The sequence below is a fragment of the Pan troglodytes genome, chromosome 11, assembly GCF_028858775.2.
Source record: "Pan troglodytes isolate AG18354 chromosome 11, NHGRI_mPanTro3-v2.0_pri, whole genome shotgun sequence".
NCBI classification, from domain to species: domain Eukaryota; kingdom Metazoa; phylum Chordata; class Mammalia; order Primates; family Hominidae; genus Pan; species Pan troglodytes.
Window position 1 is genome coordinate 40,990,945 of NC_072409.2, and position 19,227 is coordinate 41,010,171.

A 19,227-nucleotide genomic window follows, 5' to 3' on the forward strand; every position below is an offset into this window, starting at 1 on the left:
ACAACATGAAATAAACTAAGAACCAAAAACTCTAAGGTAAACTATGAAGCTGTCAGTTTCAAGCCACACTCATCGACTTGGCTCACAAGGACGGTTGCTACGAAGCAGTATTCTCCTGTGGTTGAGGAAATGGGAGAACTGGAGGTAGGGAAGAGACAGGGTGGGAGGGAGGCGAAAACAGTGTGTTCAGAGAGCCCACTGCAAACTCGGTCTTAAAATACGGCTTGGAAGAGATTGTATTTTATAGCTGCTAATAAAAGGCCTCTGTTTCCTAAGAGAAGAGGTGTCAGGGATGGAGCACAGGCCTGAGCTTCATAGGACTTGTGGTTGGAGTGTTAATTGTGACAGTGATTCCCTGGGTGACCCTTGCTAAGTCCCTTCCCTCCTCTGAAAAATGAAAGCATTGACTGACCTGGCTGGTTTTTAAACTATGCCAACAGGAGATCTCAGGCTCTGAGAAAGTGCCTCCAGGGCCCCGCAAAGGGTTAGGGATAAGTGTGGGGGACTCACTCCTGATTTTACCTGATGTATTTATTTGGGTTCCATATAAAATTTCACTTGAAGAAAGGATTCCGTGGCTCAAATAAAAAGTGGAAAATCCCTGGACTGGGTTTCTTGGTCTGCATAGTGAGAGGCTAACCGTACTCGCCCCCGTAAGGTATTGTGAGGATCATGGGGTAGCAAGCAGATGAGGCTGTAGCCTGGGGTTGACTGGTACAGTCAACTGGCTTCACAGATATTAGCCATTATTATGAGGCTGTCGCTGCTGGAGTCTCTACCTCCTTTCCCCGAGCCATGCTGTCGTCAGGCTCTGAGGTCCCTCAGGAGAGGACCCATGTTCTATGTGTCTTCGTGTTCCCAGTGCCTTGCCCTGTGCCTGGCCCAGTGGTGTCACCTGAGGAATGGGGAATGAGCACCTCTGGGTCCTGCTCTAGGGTACTTGGAATCCTGGGCAAATCCCTTATCTTCTCAGATGCTCTGTTTTCCCATCTTTACTACGGCAAGATTGGACCAGATCTGGAGGGACTGAAAGTCTGAGAGGGGAGGGATGGGCAGGAAGGGGGTGATGAAGCCGCTGGGGCTCCCAGCATGGCCCACCTGCAGCAGCTCCTGGTGACCCTGAGCAAGAGTTGGTGAGAGCAATAAAAGGACAGGTAAATATATTTAAAACACCTTCGCAAACTCAAGTCTTCCAAATCTGGTGTCTATTTCACACTTACAGCATATCCGGCCACCCCGCTTCTCTGTGGCAGAAGCCTTAAGCCTCCGTTAAATATGAAAAAATAGAATTTACAAGCTGTGCCAGGAAGTAGCACTCGGCAGGTTGGACAGTAAAAATGAGGGAGTCAAAGGCTGAGGCCATCCATCAGGAAAGCCTCAGAAATGAAAGCTCCGAGAAGAAGCAGCTCCTGGAGTACACAAGGCTCTTTTAAATCTTTCACAGGCAGCCGGTCCAGTCACCTCTGCTAATGGCTTCTCCAGCATTGCCCGCCCATGTGGGAACACTCCAGAGGAGGCACTTATGCGGCATCATCTTGATTTATGGACTGCACTTCCTTGAGCTCAGGAAGAGCTGAGTCACAAGTTCAAATAAATATTTTCCAGTTATACTGACTTGTTATTTCAGCCACAGTGAATATCTTGAGGATGGGAAGGCAAGGTTGATTTAGAAAGTCCATCCTTTATGCCCCAGATATTTGTGGATTTGTCCCTGTCTTCCGGAAGACACTTTGGCCAAAGGGATTTTATGTCAGGTTCCCTCTACACTAAATTCTGTATCCCAGGACAATGCCATCTACCTCCCTCTCTGGAATCTCTCTTCCCTCGGCTGCAGGGATGCAAGAGCACCTGCAATGTCCCCTGTCCCTCCTGAGAGAGCTGTCTCCCCGCTACTCCCCTGCACCCTTTAAGGGGCACCTCTCAGGGCAGCCATGCTTCATATCACGGGTCACCCCTCCACTCTCAGATGACTGGGCAGAGGGGTGCCTGGCTCAAGGGTAGCCAATTGATTGGAAGGCCAGTGACAAGGTCCCAAGGTGGCCCAAGACAAAGAAAAAACCAAAAAGAGGAGTTGGGTAAAAGAGGAGTTCTTAGCTCATTCATTTCTTAGCATTTGTATTTGTTTCCTGGGGATGCCCCCGTCAAAGCCCCACAAACCAAGTGACAGAAACAACAGAAGTGTGTTGGCTCTCAGTTCTGGAGGCAGAAGTCAGAAATCAAGGGTCAGCAGGGCTGGCTCGCTCTGAGGACGAATCTGTTCCCAGCTGCTCTGTTGGCCTCAGGTGTTCCTTGGCCGGCAGAGGCTCCTTTCCCTGTTTTTTTCTTCGCAGCGTCTACCCTCTGCACATGTCTGGATCCAAATTTCCCCTTTTCCTGAGGACAGCAGTCATATTGGATTAGGGCTTCCCTAAGGACCTTATCACATTCACAGGTCACATTCACAGGTGCAGCTTTTTTGGGGACACAATCCAACCCATAATAACATGGAACTGGGACAGGAGGAGAAGATGGGGCAGGTGTTGGGGCAGCTGTGGTGAAGAGAAGCTGGGGGGCCCATGGTGGACGGGTGGAAGCTGAGGCGATGGGGGATGAGAATGGGCAAGGGAGTGGAGTCCTGAGGGACAGCTTGTGCTGCCCATGAGAGACAGAGCACACAAGACCCAACAATGCCCAGGCCCCCCTCCCTCAAGCCTGGATGGTACGGCTCAGCCTGTTTCCCACGAGCCCCCTGTCCTCCCATGAGCCTGTCCAGGCCCATCCATCTGGCCACGCCCACTCGCTGTCCTAAGGGACCTTAATGAGCTCCCACTCCTTGCAGCGAAACTCTCCTGGTTTCCCTGCTTTCTTTCTGAATCCTCCCAGGTCTCCTTGATGACGCATTATTCTTGGCCCACCTGTTTCTCTGGGCTCTGCCCTCTTCTCACGTTCTCCCTGGCTGGTTCTCATCTTCTCCCGTGTGGGGCCTGCTGCCTGTGATAAGCTGAGGACACTCAGATGGTGTCTATCCAGCCCAGGCCCCTTCCTGAGCCCCTGCTCCCTTCTGGGTACCTCCCCCTGGAGTCCTCAGGCCCCATATGCCCAACCCTGCATGCGTGTCCGGCTTCGGCACCACCACCCTCCCCTGGCCTGGTTTGCAGCTCCTCTTCTGCCTGTCAGTCACCCAGGCCAGACCCTTGGGGTCAGCATAGACTTCCCAGCCCACTCTCCAGCTCAGGGCCAGCCTGAGCCTGACAAAGCTCTTTCTCTTTTTTTAAACTTTTTTTTTTTCTCCATCACCCACGCTGGAGTGTAGTGATATAATCATAGCTCATTGCAGCCTCCAGCTCCCAGGCTCAAGCAATCCTCCCTCCTCAGCCTCTCAAGTAGCTGGGAGTACAGGGGTGCATCACCATGCCCAGCTAATTAAAAAAAAATTTTTTTGTAGAGATGAGGTCTTGCTATGTTGCCCAGGCTGGCCTTGAACCCCTGGCCTCAAGCAATCCTCCCACTTCAGCCTCCCAAAGTGCTGGGATTATACGTGTGAGCCACCATGTCTGGCCTCTCCTCCCCACCCCCACAGGCCCACTATCTTTTTGTTGTTACAGTTGCTTTTCAAATTGTGGTAAAATACACAAAACATAAAATTTACCATTTTAACAATTTTTAGTTGCACAGTTCTGCGGCATTAAGTACATTCCTGTTGTTGTGCAACCGTCACTACTATCCATCTCCAGAACTTTTTCATTTTCTCAGACTAAAAACTCTGTCCCTATTAAACTCTAACTCCCCTTTCTCTCCTCCCCCAGCCCCTGGCAACCGCATTCTCCTTTCTGTCTATGTGAATTGGACTACTCCGGGGGCCACCGATGACTGGAGTCATGCTGTGTTGTCTCTTTGTGACTGGAATCCTGTCTCTTTAACATCCTTGGATCTGTCCCTCCTCTCCCTTCTCACAGCACTGCCTCTTATGATCTCAGTGAGTGCAGTGGTCTCCAAACTAGTCCCCTGCCTCAGTTCTCCCTCCTTCCTATCCTCACTCAACTCAGCCTCCAAATGACCTTGGTGAAAATCAGTCCTCATGCTACTCCCAAGCTGAAAACTCCAACTGCTTCCCAAGCTCCAACTCCTAAGCTCCGACTGCTTCCCAAGCTCCAACTGCTTCCCATGGATGGATAGAGAGCATGTCTTTAAAGCGCACCTCACCACACAGGCTCCCAGCACCCCTGGTTGGGATAATGCCCCCCTCTGCTCCCACACCTCTGTAGGAAGCTCTAAGGAAGCAGCGCTGCCCCTGCCTAGCGGAGGAGACTGGGACTCCCCACATCTCTCTGTGTTCCCAGATTGAGCCGGGCAAGATCACATCTGACATCTGCACATCTCAGCGCCCAGCCCCTGCCTGGCTCAGAGTGAAGGTGAAGTTACTGCAGATTGAACTGAATTGTCAGTCAGGGATACAGACCCCTGGGCGAGGGTGGAAAACTGAATCCTATCTCAGGCCAGTGACCGGCAGGGGAAGAAAGTCAACCAGCAATCGATTGGGTGGGCAGGGGTAGGGTAAGGTGTGGAAGGAGTAGACAAAAAGTAATGGAAGTTTGAGGGGGCTTAGCTTCCTTAGTTTTTAAGGCTGAGATCAGGGTCATAAAAGGTGGTGCAATAATTATGCCAATAACCACTCCTCCGATGTGCAGAGACCTTTGCAGCGCATAAAAATATAACTACTTTTATGCTTGCAGTTTCATGTCCCCGGGGGCGTGTTGTCACCTGTGATGGGTTCCAGATAGAAGAGAGCCGAGGAGAAACAGGGAGAGGGAGAGAGCTGAACTGAGAGGGCTGAGCTCTCTCAGTCACCAATGTCTTGATTCCAAACCATCCTGCTTCCCCTAAGGATCCCCTGTGTAAAATAGCTGAGGCTTCTCACTCTGCCTTGCTGAAAGATGCACCCAGGCAGGACTGGCTATGTAATTTGCTGGGTTCAGTGCAAAGTAAAACAGTGGGACCCTTTGCTCAAAAGGCAAGACAAAAGTGCCATTAAAGGTACCAAAATAGGCTGAGCTTGGTGGCTCATGCCTGTAATCCCAGCATTTTGGGAGGCTGAGGTGGATGGATTGCTTGAGCTCAGGAGTTCGAGAACAGCCTGGGCAACATGGCAAAACCCTGTCTCTACAAAAGATAGAAAAATTAGCTAGGCATGGTGGTGTGTGCCTGTAGTCCCAGCTACTTGGGAGGCTGAGGTGGGAGGATTGCTTGAGCCTGGGAGGCAGGAGTTGCAGTGAGCCAAGATCATGCCATTGCACTCCAGCCTGGATAACAGATTGAGACCCTGTCTCAAAACAAAAACAAAACAAAGTATCAAAATATAAAGCTCTTCGTTTCTCCCATGGTCTCTCTCTTGATCTGGCATGGTGTTTTTTTTTTTTTTTTTTCATTTTTGTTTTAGTTTACAAACTTTTGGTAGAGACAGGGTCTCACTATGTTGACCAGGCTGGTTTCAAACTCCTGGACTCAGTCAATCCTCTTGCCTCAGCCTCCCAAAGTGCTGGGATTACAGGTGTGAACCACCATGCCCAGACTGTCATGGTGTTTTTTATTTATTATTAATACCGTGATCCACATAGGTGTCCGTGTACTGCACAAGAAGCCCACTGGCTGCCAATTTCTTTCTCTTATCACACCCAGGACCGACACATCCTGCCCTAGGGGAGGGCCAGGAAGTCATGCCAGGCATTTCCCCTTCCCACGGGTCACTGGCCCAACACAATCTTCTTGTCTGCCCCTGATCCAGGTAGTGAGTGGCCTGGTCCTGGCCGCTGCCGCAACACAATCCTTTCGTCCATTTCTAATTCAGATTACCTAATGTCCTGGCACAGCGACTGCAATATCATGGGCAATTCCCAACGGTATTACAACCCCTGTGCCAGGACATTAGGTACCTGTATGAGCAGTGGATGAAAGGCTTGCCCTGCAGAGTTTCCAGCTGAATACACCAGGCGGCCTCACTGGCAGCCCAGCAGGAGTGGGAAGTGGGAGGCTGAATGGAACCAGAGGGTGCCAGGGGCGAGGGAGCTCTAGTCCAAGAACCCATCCCCAGGAAGCAGTGAGGCAACAAGAGGTGGGACCTCATGCAAGCTGAGGTTCTGAGCCCTGGCACATACTCCATTGAAACTTCACTTAAAAATATAAATTCAAAGATAAAATTATTAAGAATTTTGGCCAGGTGCGGTGGTTCACGCCTGTAATCCCAACACTTTAGGAGGCCAAGGCGGACGGATCACTTGAGGTCAAGAGTTCAAGACTAGCCTGGCCAACATGGTGAAACCCTGTCTCTACTAAAAATACAAAAAAAGAAAAAGAAAAAGAAAAAAAAAGAAAACACAACCCCCCCCCCCCCCAAAAAAAAACATTAGCCAGGTGTGGTGGCGGGCACCTGTAATCCAAGCTACTCGGGAGGCTGAGGCAGGAGAATCACTTGAACCTGGGAGACAGAGGTTGCTGTGAGCCAAGATCGTGCTGCTGTGCTCCAGCCTGGACAACAGAGTGAGACTCTGTCTCAAAAAAAAAAAAAATTTAAGACAGTGACTGCAGAACATTCCACCAAGCACAGTGTCCCTCTGAAAGCAGGACTCTGTGCACCTGCACAGGTGTACAACCTGTTTCCAGCCTTAGCCCCAGGGCACATGTTCTGAAGGCCCCAGGGCCAGACTCAGCCTTGGCTTACATGTGAAGGTCCTTTTCCTCCCTAGTGTCTTCCAATCCATTGAAATTTCTAGTCCCGGGGTCTAGAGGACACTAGGGCCACTGTGCAATGGCAGAAGGAGCATTGCCATAGAAGTCAGGGGGCCTGGTTACAAGTCCTGACTTTAGTTGAGGACCTGCCATATGACCTTGAGCAAATTGCTTTACTTCTCTGGATCTCAGTTTCTACAATCTAATTCACTGGGTGAGTATTTACTGGGTACCCACTATGGGGAGGGCATGCTGGGTCTTTTTGGGAGAGACAGAAATTAATAAGAAGTCCTAGCTCTCAGGAGCTTATAATTAACATGGGGAGATAAGACTCACACAGAGATCCTGGGATAATGTCACACCCGTCCTCTCTTCATCCACCACCCCTGGAGCAGAACAGATGCCCTGGGCCCTTAGTTTCCTTTACAGGTGAGGCCTCATCTTGGGTCAGCCTGGTTAAAGATGAGAGCTTGAACTAGGGGTCATGCAAACCTGGGCTGAAATCCCTGCCCCTGGCTCTAGCTGACTGGGCAGCCTCAGGCATACCACTTTGTGCCTCTGAGATTCGGGGTTTCTTCTGCAAAGTGAGAGCAGGACACGGACTGAATGTTCTCCCAAGGGGTACTGTAAAGGGGACATGAGAGAAGGGATGATACAGCTCGATAACCGGTTTCCTTCACCTTCCTTCAGGCCCAGCCTGCAGCCTGCAAGCACCTGATGAGTGGACGTGGCTGAGCAGCCATGAGAAAGATGTGGGGCTCTCCGGTGACTGTAGACCCAGCATAAATCAACAGTTCGAGGTGCTCATCCCCAAAGCCATGGTGAGACCTTAGCTGCTGTAATAAAAGTGTAGTGCCAAAGTAAGGGCAATGACAGTCTTGCTTGGCTTTATGCTGGAGCTCAACTCTGGGCCACACTCTTTTGTGGGGGGTGGGTGGTAATTATCTTTTTTAAACAAGACACTGGCTATATACAGTCAAGTGTGCAAGGCTTAAGTATACAACTCATGTAATTTTCCCACATTTATATACCTATGTAGACATTCAAATGAAGATACTAAACATTTCCAGCCCCCAAGAAAACTTCCTTAAATTCCCTCCTAGTCAATCTCCCTCAAAAGTAACTATTTATAATATATATAAAATAATATATTTATAGTACTATTCTGACCTTTAAGACTGTAGATTAGTTTTGGTTTTTTGAACATTGTATGGAAACATATAGTGGATGTGTTTTTTGGGGTTTTTTTTTTTTGCGTCTGGTTTCTTTCATTCAACATTGTATCTGTGAGATTCACCTGTGCTACTGTGTGTAGTAACAGTTTGTTCTTTCTCATTGATGTGTAGTATTCCATTATCTGAAATATACCATAATTTATTTATTTACTCTACTTTTAATGGTCATTTAGGTTATTTCCAGTATTTGGTAATTATAAACAGTGCTATGAATATGTCTTTTGGTAGAAATAAGCACTTCCTTCTTTTGAGTGTGTACCCAGGAGTGGAATTGCTAGGTCATAGAGTGGGCATATGTTTAGTTTCAGTAGATATTGTCAGTTTTCCAAAGTAATTTTACAATTTTACATTTCTACCAACAATGTATGATAGTTCCAGCTGCTCCACAACCTTGTCAACACTTGGTACTGTCAGCACCTTCCTGTTAGCCATTCTGGTGGGCAGGTAGTGGGAACTCATTGTGCATTTCCCTGACGACTAATGATGCTGAGCACATTTCATATGCCTTCTGGACATGGGGATGACCTCTGCTGTGAATTAGGCCTTCTCTTTTGAGTGGTGCTGAGTCCAGAGAAGGTGAACAAGGTGTCATATGAAGAACAGTTGAAGGACCAGGAGGAACATGGTCACACTCTCCAAACCTCTACTGGGCTCACCTGGGGAAGAGGGAACAGAAGAGGTCTGTGGCTCCCCAGAGGGCAGAAGACATAGATTTATTGAAATTACCAGGAAGTAGATTTCTGATCAGCACAAGGAACTTTCTAACAATAAAAACTGCCCGAGGGCCAGCTGGGCACAGTGACTCACACCGGTAATCCCAGCACTTTGGGAGGCAGAGGCAGGCGGATCGCTTGAGGCCAGGAGTTTGAAACCAGCCTGGGCAACACGGTGAGACCTTGTCTCTACAAACAATTTAAAAATTAGCTAGGTGTGATGGCGCACTCCTGTAGTCCCAGCTACTCAGGAGGCTGAAGCGGGAGGATTGCTTTAGCCCAGGAGGAAGAAGCTGCAGTGAGTCCTGTTTGCACCACTGTACTCCAGCCTGGGTGACAGAATGAGACTCAAAAAACAAACAAACAAACAAGCAAACAAACAAAAACTGCCCAGGGGTACACTGGGCTAAGCCGGGAAGTAGCGAGCACCTGTCTCTATAGGCTGTGAGCAGCGATGGCAGAGCCCTAGATGAGGTCTTCCAGAGAGGGTTGATGTCTTGATTGATGGTGGTTGTTGGGGAGTTGACAATACAGGATTTAAAGCCCTTTAAGGCCTAGTTCTATTATGACAGATGTGTGTGGAGCCCCTGAATGGAGGAGGATGGGGACTTAGAGACCAGCTATTGTTAACAGACTTGTTTTCTGGCTCATTTGCAGTTATTTTCACTGGCTGATTTCATTCTCTTAGTCATATGGGAAAGTACCTTCTAAAAAAACAAACACACTAAACATAGTGTTTGACTCCATCACTTTCTGCAGTTGCTATGAGCTTCATCCCAGAACACAATGAGCCATGCTCAATGCTCTAAACGTCAAAGTTGTCAAGTGGTTTAAATTGGAAAAGCCTGTGCGTGTGTGTGTGTGTGTGTGCCTGTGTGTGTGTGTGTGTGTGTGCGCGCGCGCACGGGTGCATGTTTTCATTTTGCATCTCTTGGGGTCATCATGGTGTCTGAGTCACCACAGCAATCATCTGTAAGCAACAGGGTTCCAGGAAAAGAGTCTGAAGACATCTCCCTGTCTCAGCTGGCCTGCCCACCTGCCCTCAAACCATGCTGCACTCCACTCCTCCTACGTCTCTGCAACTTTCCTGGTTCAGGCCACACTTAGCTCTCCCCACGCTCTGCCCCTTCCATTTCATTTTCCTCCACACCAGCAGAAGAGAGTTCTAGGAAGCCAACGATTGTAGTACAAACAAGAGAGGCCATCAGAGTTCTTTGGGAGTTATTGCATTATCTTCAGGCACCCCTACTCCCACAAGACTAAAAGCTACCTGAGGACAAACATCTCTGTCTCCCATGGTCCTTCACAAAGCCCTGCACCTGTCCAGTGCTGAAGACATATTCGTTGAATGAATGAATGAATGAATGAATAAATGCCTAGCATTATTATTAGCTTTGATAGCCATAAGTCAAAAGCACTGGTAGAATAAAAGCTAACCTGTAGACCGGGTGTGGTGGCTCACGCCTGTAATCCCAGCACTTTGGGAGGCTGACGTGGGCAGATCCCCTGAGGTCAGGAGTTCGAGACCAGCCTGGCCAACATGGTGAAACCCCGTCTCTACTAAAAATACAAAAATTAGCCAGGCGTGGTGGTGGGCACCTGTAATTCCAGCTACTCGGGAGGATGAGGCAAAAGAATCGCTTGAACCTGGGCAGTGGAGGTTGCAGTGAGCCGAGATTGTGTCACTGCACTCTTGCCTGGGCAACAGAGTGAAACTCAGTGTCAAAACAAAAAAAAAGCTAACTTGTAGGAAAGCTTGTGGAATTCATTCCTATCCTCATTCTCCATTTTACAAACATGAACTTCATCACGCAGCCTCACAGCAGGTGTTACTGTAAGATAGAGCTTTATGAAACATGTTTTTGTATTTTCCAAAAAACCAATATGAAAATTAATATGAGCAATACCGAAAAGCAAACGGCAAGCTGGGGGAAAATATATTTGCTTCATATTAAACAAAAGGCTGATTTGTTTAATAGACAAAGAGTTCCTCCAATAAAAAAACAGAACAGGCCAGAAAATGTGGAAAGAGGAAAGGAATAGACAGTTCACACAAAAGGAAATACTAATGGCTAATACACATATAAATAATAACAAAACTCACTTATAATTATAAAAAAGCAAATTGTGGAATGAGATATCAGTTCTATCAGATTGACAGAGATTTAAAAGTCTGAGAATTCCCAGTGTTGACAAGATGTGGGGAGACCAGTGTCCTCACACAGAAGAGAAGTTACATTGGTATACCCTTTTTCAGTTCAAGATCAGCCTGGGCAACATGGTGAAACCCCGTCTCGCCTAAAAATACAAAAAATTAGCTGGGCATGGTGGCATGCACCTGTGGTCCCAGCTTCTGGGGTTCGGGGGAGGACCACTTGAGCCCAGAAGGTGGAGGTTGCAGTGAGCCACTGCACTCCAGCCTGGGTGAAAGAGTGAGACCTTGTCTAAAACAAAACACAACAAAACAAAATAAAAAAAACCTCTATTAGTGAAAAAAAACCCAAAACCCCCAAAACGGCATAAAAATTCAATAAGACATTGAGTAAATAAATTAGAGACATACAACAGACTACTATTAACACCATCCTTGAGGCTACTGTTGGCCACTTGTCACTGTACCTTATAATAGAAGCTTTGTTTTGTTCTTACTGCATACCAGGCACAATGCTAAGCTCTTTACATGGATTATTTCTTGCAGTCTTAATAATTGTGAAGCAGATACTTTTATTATCCCCATTTTACAGATGAAGAAGTGCAGACTATGTTAGTTTTATAGGGCTGCCATAATAAATGACCACAAACTGGATGGCTTAAAACAAGAGAGATTTACTCTGTCTCAGTTCAGAGGACCAGAAGTCCAAAATCAAGGTGTCAGCAGGGTTGATTCCTTCTGGAGGCTTTGACGGGGAATCTGTTCCATGCCTCATTCCTACCTTCTGGTGTCTGCTGGCCATCCCTGACAGTCCTTGGTTTGCAGCCACATCACTCCAATCTCTGACTCCATCATCATCTGTTCTTACTAGTTATGCTGCCTATATAGGTTTATTTTAAGCCATCTCAAGCCTTTTTAAGGGCATGTGTCCACTCTTCTTCTTAAGACACCAGTCATAGGGTAGTTAGGACGTACCCTAATCCAGTGTGACCTCATTTTAACTTCATTAATTACATTTGTAAAGACCATATTTCCAGAGAAAGGTCACATTCTGGGGTGCTAGGTGGGCATGACTTTTGGGGGGGACCCTGTTTAACCCAGTAAGTACACTGACCAAGGTCACAAAGCTAATAAGTGGTAGAGCCAGGATCTACATCCAGGCAGGCAATCAGTACTCATTACCAGTACTCCATGCTGCCACCTTCCCATAATATAACAGCTCACGCTTACATAATATCCCAGGCACGTCTTAAGCATTTTACATATAAGAACTAATTTCATCCCCACAACAACCCCAGTTTATAGATGGCGACACTAGGCACAGAAATGTTAAAAGTTGGCTGGGTGCGGTGGCTCGCGCCTCTAATTCCAGCACTGTGGGAGGCCGAGGTGGGTGGATCACCTGAGGTCAGGAGTTCAGCCTGACCAACATGGCAAAACCCCATCTCTACTAAAAAATACAAAAATTTGCCAGGTGTGGTGGTGTGCACCTGTAGTCCCAGCTACTCGGGAGGCTGAGACAGGAGAAATGCTTGAACCTGGGAGGCGGAGGTTGCAGTGAGCTGAGATCGCCCCACTGCCCTCCAGCCTGGGTGACAGAGCGAGACTCTGTCTCAAAAAAAAAAAAAAAAGAAAAGAAAAAAAGAAATGTTAAAAGTTACCTGAGATTACAGAGCCAGTAACTAGTAGACCTTGGATTTGAATCCAGCAAGGTGGTCTCCAGAGTCTGTGTGTGTGTGTGTGTGTGTGTGTGTGTGTGTGAATCAGGAAGATAGATTGTGTTTCATTATGTGTCAATTGCTATTTAAGGCCCCCCAAAGGACTAATGAAGGATTTGAGTCTGCCCTTCATTGCTCCTAGGTTCCCTGGCCTTGTGCGGACTGATCCAGAGTCCGCCCTAACCACTATGCCCTCTGTCTAGTGGCCTGTCTTGACAATATACTGAGGATTGGGGCTAAGAAAATAGTTCCCTCTCCTGAAAGACTGATTGATGTTCTTCCTTCTACTATCAGACACCAAGAGTCCTCCCATTCATCTTGTCCCCCCCTTTCCCCTTGGCTGCCATGAGTCATCTCAGAGCCAATTTGAGTGTCCAAATACAGTTGTCATCTTCAGCCAGGGCGCTGGCATAATTTTCTCTCTTTATTCTCTGTATCGGGTGCTCTTAACCTGGACTTTTGAATAGGCTTCAGGGGAATCACACACCCACTGAAATGATATGCAAATTGTTGTGTATATGAATATATTCATTTTTGTGGAGCAAGAATTCATAAGCTCTAATCAGATTCTCCAGGAGTTTCGTGATCTTAATCTTCAGGGTTTCTGCCTGTCTTTCTAGAATTTCTGTTCTTACTAGTTGCATTGGTCATGTAGTTTATTTTTTAAGCCATCTCAAGCCTTTTTAATGCTGTAAGTGGAATACAATGTAAAACCATAATAAGCAAATGCATGCAATGTTGCTATCCATTCTGAATTTTTAAATCTCTCTTGGTTTGCATGGAGGAAGTCTGTCCTCACGTCTCCCTCTCTCTTACCTTCACTTTGCACACTTCTGAGTGGTTTTGATGTCTCAGGGTCTCAGGTGTCTCAGGTTCCCATCCCAGCACTGGCCAGGCACCCATCTTGTGCTCATAGATCCAAACTTGCAAGAAGTTTGCTGACCAGAAAGAGCCCTTGATTTTGATCCAAGGCACAAATGAATTCATTTGTAGATTTAAAAATCCACTATCTTAATGCAATGGCCAGGAGGAAGCTTTGTGGTAACTAGCACTCACCTTGGTGTTCAAAATGTGGTGGTTTGTAGATACTAATCAACACCACCTGACTAGATGTTTATTAGAGCTTATTAGGAATTATTAAGTTTATTTTCTAATCAACTTATTAGAGCTTATTAGAAGCAAGGAGCTTTTTAGAAACTCAGACTCTCAAGCCCCATCTCATACCTACTGAACCAGAATCTGCATTTCTGAAAAGATCCAAAGTAATTTCAATGCACATTAAAGTTAGAGAAGCATGGATATAAAACAAGAAGACTCATTTCTCAAGTTTGTCAAACCCTGGAGAGCACTTCAGTTTTCTGGAATTGGATGACCTGGGACAATTCCTACTAGGGTTCACTGTCCCATTACAAAAGGTAGGTAACAATACTTGCTGTTCCTCCCTCATGGGGTTACTGTGAATTTCAAATGAGCTCTTGGATTCACACTAGCTACATATCATGATGGGGCTGATAGGAGCTAGAGAGCTGGCGGTGGGGAGCAGAATAGGTGTGGTCTCTGCCCTCATAGAGCTGATGATTTGGTCGGGTAGGAGAACATGCTGTAAATGCTGGTTGGTGTTGTGTGACTGTCCTGGTTATCACAGAGCCTTCATTCATTTATTTCTTGCATTCATTCATTCATTCGGTGGTCAGCCATTTATTAAAACCTGAAGTGCCTGTACTATGTCACACATTAAGCTCTGAGCTGCACATGGGGAAGCAGAAATAAATGAGTCAGAAACCTCGTCCTCAGGGAGCTTTTAGTCTAGCCAGAGACAGAGATACATCATTGGGTGGTTCCATTTAGAACACACTCTGGCTGGTGCTCTGAGTTGGCACAGGGGGCTGTGGGGCTACAGGTAAATCAATGAAGAACTTTGCTTTTAAGGGTGATTACAAGTTCACAGACTGAGAAGAGGGAGAACAGCACTGAAGGCCGAAAGAACAGCAGGGGAAAGGCAGGGAGGCATGAAGGCACAGCATGCCTCTCTTTACCTTTTGCCATGGCCAGAAGGTAAAGAGAATTTGGAGGAGTGCCTAGAGATGATTTTGGAGAAGTAGCTTGAGGCCCGGTCTTAGAGGCTAAGGAATCTGGTCTTTATCCCTTAGGAAATGGAGAGTGCCTGAAGGGAGACAATTGACGCAGGTGAAGATCTTTTAACAGCAGCGTGGAAGAAGGAATGACTTGAGGCAGAAATACCTTTAAGAGGCTCTGAGAGCAGCTTCGGGGAGAGAGGAAGTCCTTACTGGGGTAGTGGATGTGGCGATAGAAATGGATGTAAGAGAAATTAAGGAAGGTAGCATTGACAGGACTTGGTGGGCAAATGAATGGGGTGGTGAAGAGAAAGGAATCAGGAGGCAGAGATGTCTATAGATGAGGAGCACAGTCCAGCTTGATGCAAGAATTAGGGAGCTGTGAGGTGACTGGAGTCGTGGGAGTGAATGAGACTGTGAGAGTGTGCGGTGGAAAGAGAATAGGGGTAGGAGTGGCACCAAGGCACCAACAGCAAAGCGATGGGCAGCAGCGATGAGTCTACGAAGGAGGCTGAAGGATGCCCAGAGGCAGTTCTGCTTTCCTTCATTCCTTTGGGCATGGAGAGCAACAACGCAGTGGTCACAACTCATCATCCTCCAGAATCATCGCTAGAAATGGCCCTGGGGTCACCACCCTTGAAGCCCCAGAGTGAGTGGGGCCTGAGGCTGGGGCCCCTGAAAACATGAACTGAGACAGGGATGGACATGCGTGGATGGACGCAAGCCCTTGTCTCCCTCTCCCTCCCTCTTTCCTCCTCACAGATGGTAATGTCCAACCCTTTCACAAATCATTTTTTTCTCTGAAAGAAAACCAAAAGGACATAAGAGAAGGAGAAACAAAAGGCATGCTTGAGTTTGTTTAGTTTTTCAGATCAGACAAAGACCCAGCAACACCTAACACGAAAGAAAACCTCCCAGACCGTGTCCTAAGTTGACTCCAATGAGCTCATTCTCTCATTAAGAGCAAAGAGAATTAGGTTCTATCATGATTAGCCAAAGGAAGATTTTACAAAACAAAACAAAAGAGAGGAAATGGCCCGGAATTGTGCTATCTGGTTCATGCTTTTCCATAGAAACAGGCCTGTGGTTTTAAACTGATAATGGCTCCTAGCAGCCCAATAATTGATGTATCTGGTGTTCTGGCTTTAAGGGAAAAGTGAACTGGCCTCTTTAGAAATGTTGGCAGCCTGGCTGGTCCATTAGTAAGACTGAAAAGTCAAAACATTGACTGGAAAAGGCCATTACGACCGGGCTCAGCAGGAGTCATCGATAGATGATGTCATTTCAGAAATAAATAAGCCAAGGTTATGAGGCCCCGGAGCAGGGTCAAAACACTCTTCACAGCCCATCACCATCCTCCATCGCAGATACTGGTCTGCCAGATACATAGGGGTCTGAGCCAGGATCTGCTTCATTTTACCTTTTTTTGCTCATTCCAGGGGATGAAGGCCACCTGCAGAGTCTGTGACATTCTGCAAGTCACTAAGGAAGGTCCCCAATCCTCATTATGGGCACACCTTTAAGATTCTCCTTTAACTCTCTCCCCTCTCCTGGGTTCTTCTCACTTCTTGCCATAGTCTTTATCCTAGAATGCCTGCCTCCCTTCTGTTCCTTGTCCTCAGTTCCTGCTACCTTCCCTCTCCCTTCCTTTCTCATCCAAGCTTTTAGAAAGAGTTGCTGGCTCTGTTGAGAGCCTTCTTCAGCCTACAGCCTGAAGAAGTGGAGAACTTCTTCAGCTCCTGTTAGCTCCTGCCTTTCCCCCTCACCACAACGAATACTATCATTGCAATATCAGGCTCTGGGCTGAGGGCTTGCCCTGAATCATCTCACTTAATTCTCACAAGCAGCCCCTATGAAATGGGGCTATTGTTGTCTCCATTGTATGAGGAGAAAACGAGGCTCAGACAGGCTGGGTCACTGGCAGATCTCATTTTTTGAGCCTGCTGCAATACCCTGGTCTAAGTCACTCATGATCCCTGCCAATCCTGATGGTCTTTTCCCAGTCCTCATCCCCCTACTCCTGTCTCTCCACAGCAAGTGACACTGCCCACCTCTCTCCTCCCTTGGCACCTGGGAAAGCCACTGTCTCTCACTCCTTCCCCAGCTATTCCTTACAGGATGGGTCATGCTAGAAAGGCTTCCAAGGGAGACTCTAAGCCCTCTCCACTCCAGGTCCACTAGAGACCACCTTGTCTGCCCCCTCATTGCTCAAGGTTCCTCTGAGTGGGTGGCAGAGTTGGGGCTGGAGCCAGATATCCTAACCTCCAGGCCAGTCCACCTCCCATTGCTCAGAGCTGCCACACCTACTTTGTGTTTTCTGTTTATGCTGAGCTGCAAGAAAACGCCCTACCCTGAAGGAGGGAGAAGGTGTGAGACCCTGATAAGGTGGGGCGGAGGCTATTTTTAGAGGACACTGGCTTTCATCTTAGGCTGGGAGAAACTCAAGGGTCAATGACTCTCTAAAACACGGGTTTGTAAGACTAGCTCATTAAAGATAATACACCAAAGTGACAGTATTCTTGTTTTCACTCTGCCTGTTGGTTGTGTGGCTCTAACTGATGGAAACTTTATTATCTGACTCCATTTCCCGTTAATTCTTTTTTCTGTAAGTCTTTGAGATGGCTTTAGAAAAAAACACATAACAGAAAGTAAAGTAGAAGCAAAAAGGAAACTTCAGGATGAGGGCGCTATTGTCCAGACAAGGTAAAGTCCAGAACAGCAGCAGATTCAAGAAGAGGGGGCATTGATCGGGTGCTCCCAGAGCTCCCGGACCTGCCTGAGCAGTGGGAAGGGTGCGGAAAGAGATGGGAAAGGCTGGGAGACTGCAGACCTTCTGGCGTGACCGGCCCTGTGTGACCTTGAGCAGGGGGCTCTGCGGCCCTGCACAGAGGACAAAATGGCAGTCACCTCTGGAAGAAAGATGGGGTGGGGGCCCTAGGGGTTCTCACGCTGAGGGCCCAGCACCTGGGTTCAGGGTCTGGTTCTGCGATTCAGACACGGAGGAGCTTGGGCCAGGTCGTCTCCGAGAGTCTGAGGGCATAGGGCGAGGGCTGGAGACAGGGTCTGTAATAGTAGCGGTGGGTGAAGGGTGTAGGAGGGGGCGGCGCTGCGCAGGTTGGAGGACGCATCATAGGCCCGATATAGACCGGGAAACTGTGGCCAGGGAGCGGCTGTACTGGAACCACTGCCCCTGCCCAGCTCATCGCATCTGAAGCTGCGTGGCTCACAGGCTGCTTTGCCGGCTACGGAGCAGAGAGATGCCCATAGGCACCCCAAAAGTGCACTTCCTAGGGTTGTACGGCTTAGGATATCCGACGGCCTTAGTGAGTCCCAGGATACGATCGAGTCTGGGGCAGTCAGTCTCCGATTTCTGCAGCGTCTCCGCATGTGCGCGGCTGGGACCCCAGCGTCCCAGGCCCGGAGAGGGTGAACAGGTGGGGGGAGGCGCAGGCGGCCAAGAGCGCGCCCTGCAGCTCTCAGGGCTTGGGCTCCCAGCTCCATCGCGGCTACCAAACCTCGCCCCTACAAATGGGAGACTGAGATCCAGAAACAAGAGGGGGATTGCCAAGGCCATGCCGAGAGCCGGCGACAACCTGGGGCTCCCGCCTCCAAGCTCTTTCCAGCTCCACTTGGCCGCGTAGCGCGTGTCGTGGTGCTTTAAACCTTGTCTCTCGCAGTTTGGGAAACTTCTCCTGCCCCAAACACTCTCAGCGCGAACCTGGGCTCCACGTCCAGTCGAGCCTTTACTCCCCCACTCCCACCCCCAGACTCTTGCAGGCGGAGAAGAGGCCGCGCCCCCAAGCCCAGCTCCGGCTGGCACCTGTACCCAGCTGAGCACCCCGCGGGCTCAGAGCCCCGCCGCGCTGGAGTCCTGCGGGCGGCGGGGGCGCCCCTCCGCCAGGACCCCAGCCCGGGGCGCCGTCTCCTCCAGAACCCCGGGTCCTTCTCGCGTTCACAGACGCGGTGCGGAGGTCCAGAGCGGGGGGCGCCCTGGCCAGGGCTGCGCGCGCGGGGAGGCGGGGACGGGAGCGCCGGGCTCGGGACCCCGAGACCCGGGCTCCCTAGCCCCAGAGGCAACCCGAGGCGGCAGCTATTTATAGAGGGAGCCACGCTCAGTCCCTCTTGGCGGCGGCGGCGACAGCTGAATATTTTGCCCAGATATGGCTGAGGCCCCGGAGCGGGGGCAGGGAGCCCCGCGAGCGCGAGGGGGACCCCAGGCGGGGTGGGGGCTTACCCGGACGCAGAGCTGTGGGGCCGGCGCGGACGCAGGCTGCGGAACAGGCGCGGGCGGCGGGCAGATGGACGCGGGCGGAGGCCGCGGTGCTCCGGCGGGCAGCGGGCGGGCGAGCGCAGCGCGGGGCTGGACGAGCTCCCGGGCGGCCGCGGGCGGGCGGGCGCTGTGGGCTCCGGGGGTGGGAGCCAGGGGCGGGCCCGGCTCGCGCTGTCACCGCGCCCCGCCCCGCCCGCCGCCGGCTCCCTCCTTCCCTCCCCCTCCACTCGGGGGCGCCCGGGCGCAGCGCACCTCCCCGTCGGGACGCGGCCCCGGGCCGGGAGCGCAGGGGAGTCGGGCTGCAGCCGAGCGAGCGCGGGCCCCTGCCTGGGTCTCCTCCGCTTCCCCGCTGGTACCAGGAA

At 49.5% G+C, this 19,227-nt stretch overlaps 1 protein-coding gene across 1 annotated transcript in view; it reads right to left on the reverse strand.

Annotated features, from left to right (window-relative positions):
• TMOD1 (tropomodulin 1) overlaps positions 1 to 19,023 on the reverse strand; it is a 100,087-nt gene extending 81,064 nt beyond the window's left edge. Inside the window, exon 1 of the mRNA XM_003312195.5 lies at positions 18,830 to 19,023. The gene's annotated coding sequence lies outside the window, so the exon portion shown is untranslated. The remainder of the gene's footprint in view (positions 1 to 18,829) is intronic.
• Between the last annotated feature and the right edge of the window lie 204 nt (positions 19,024 to 19,227).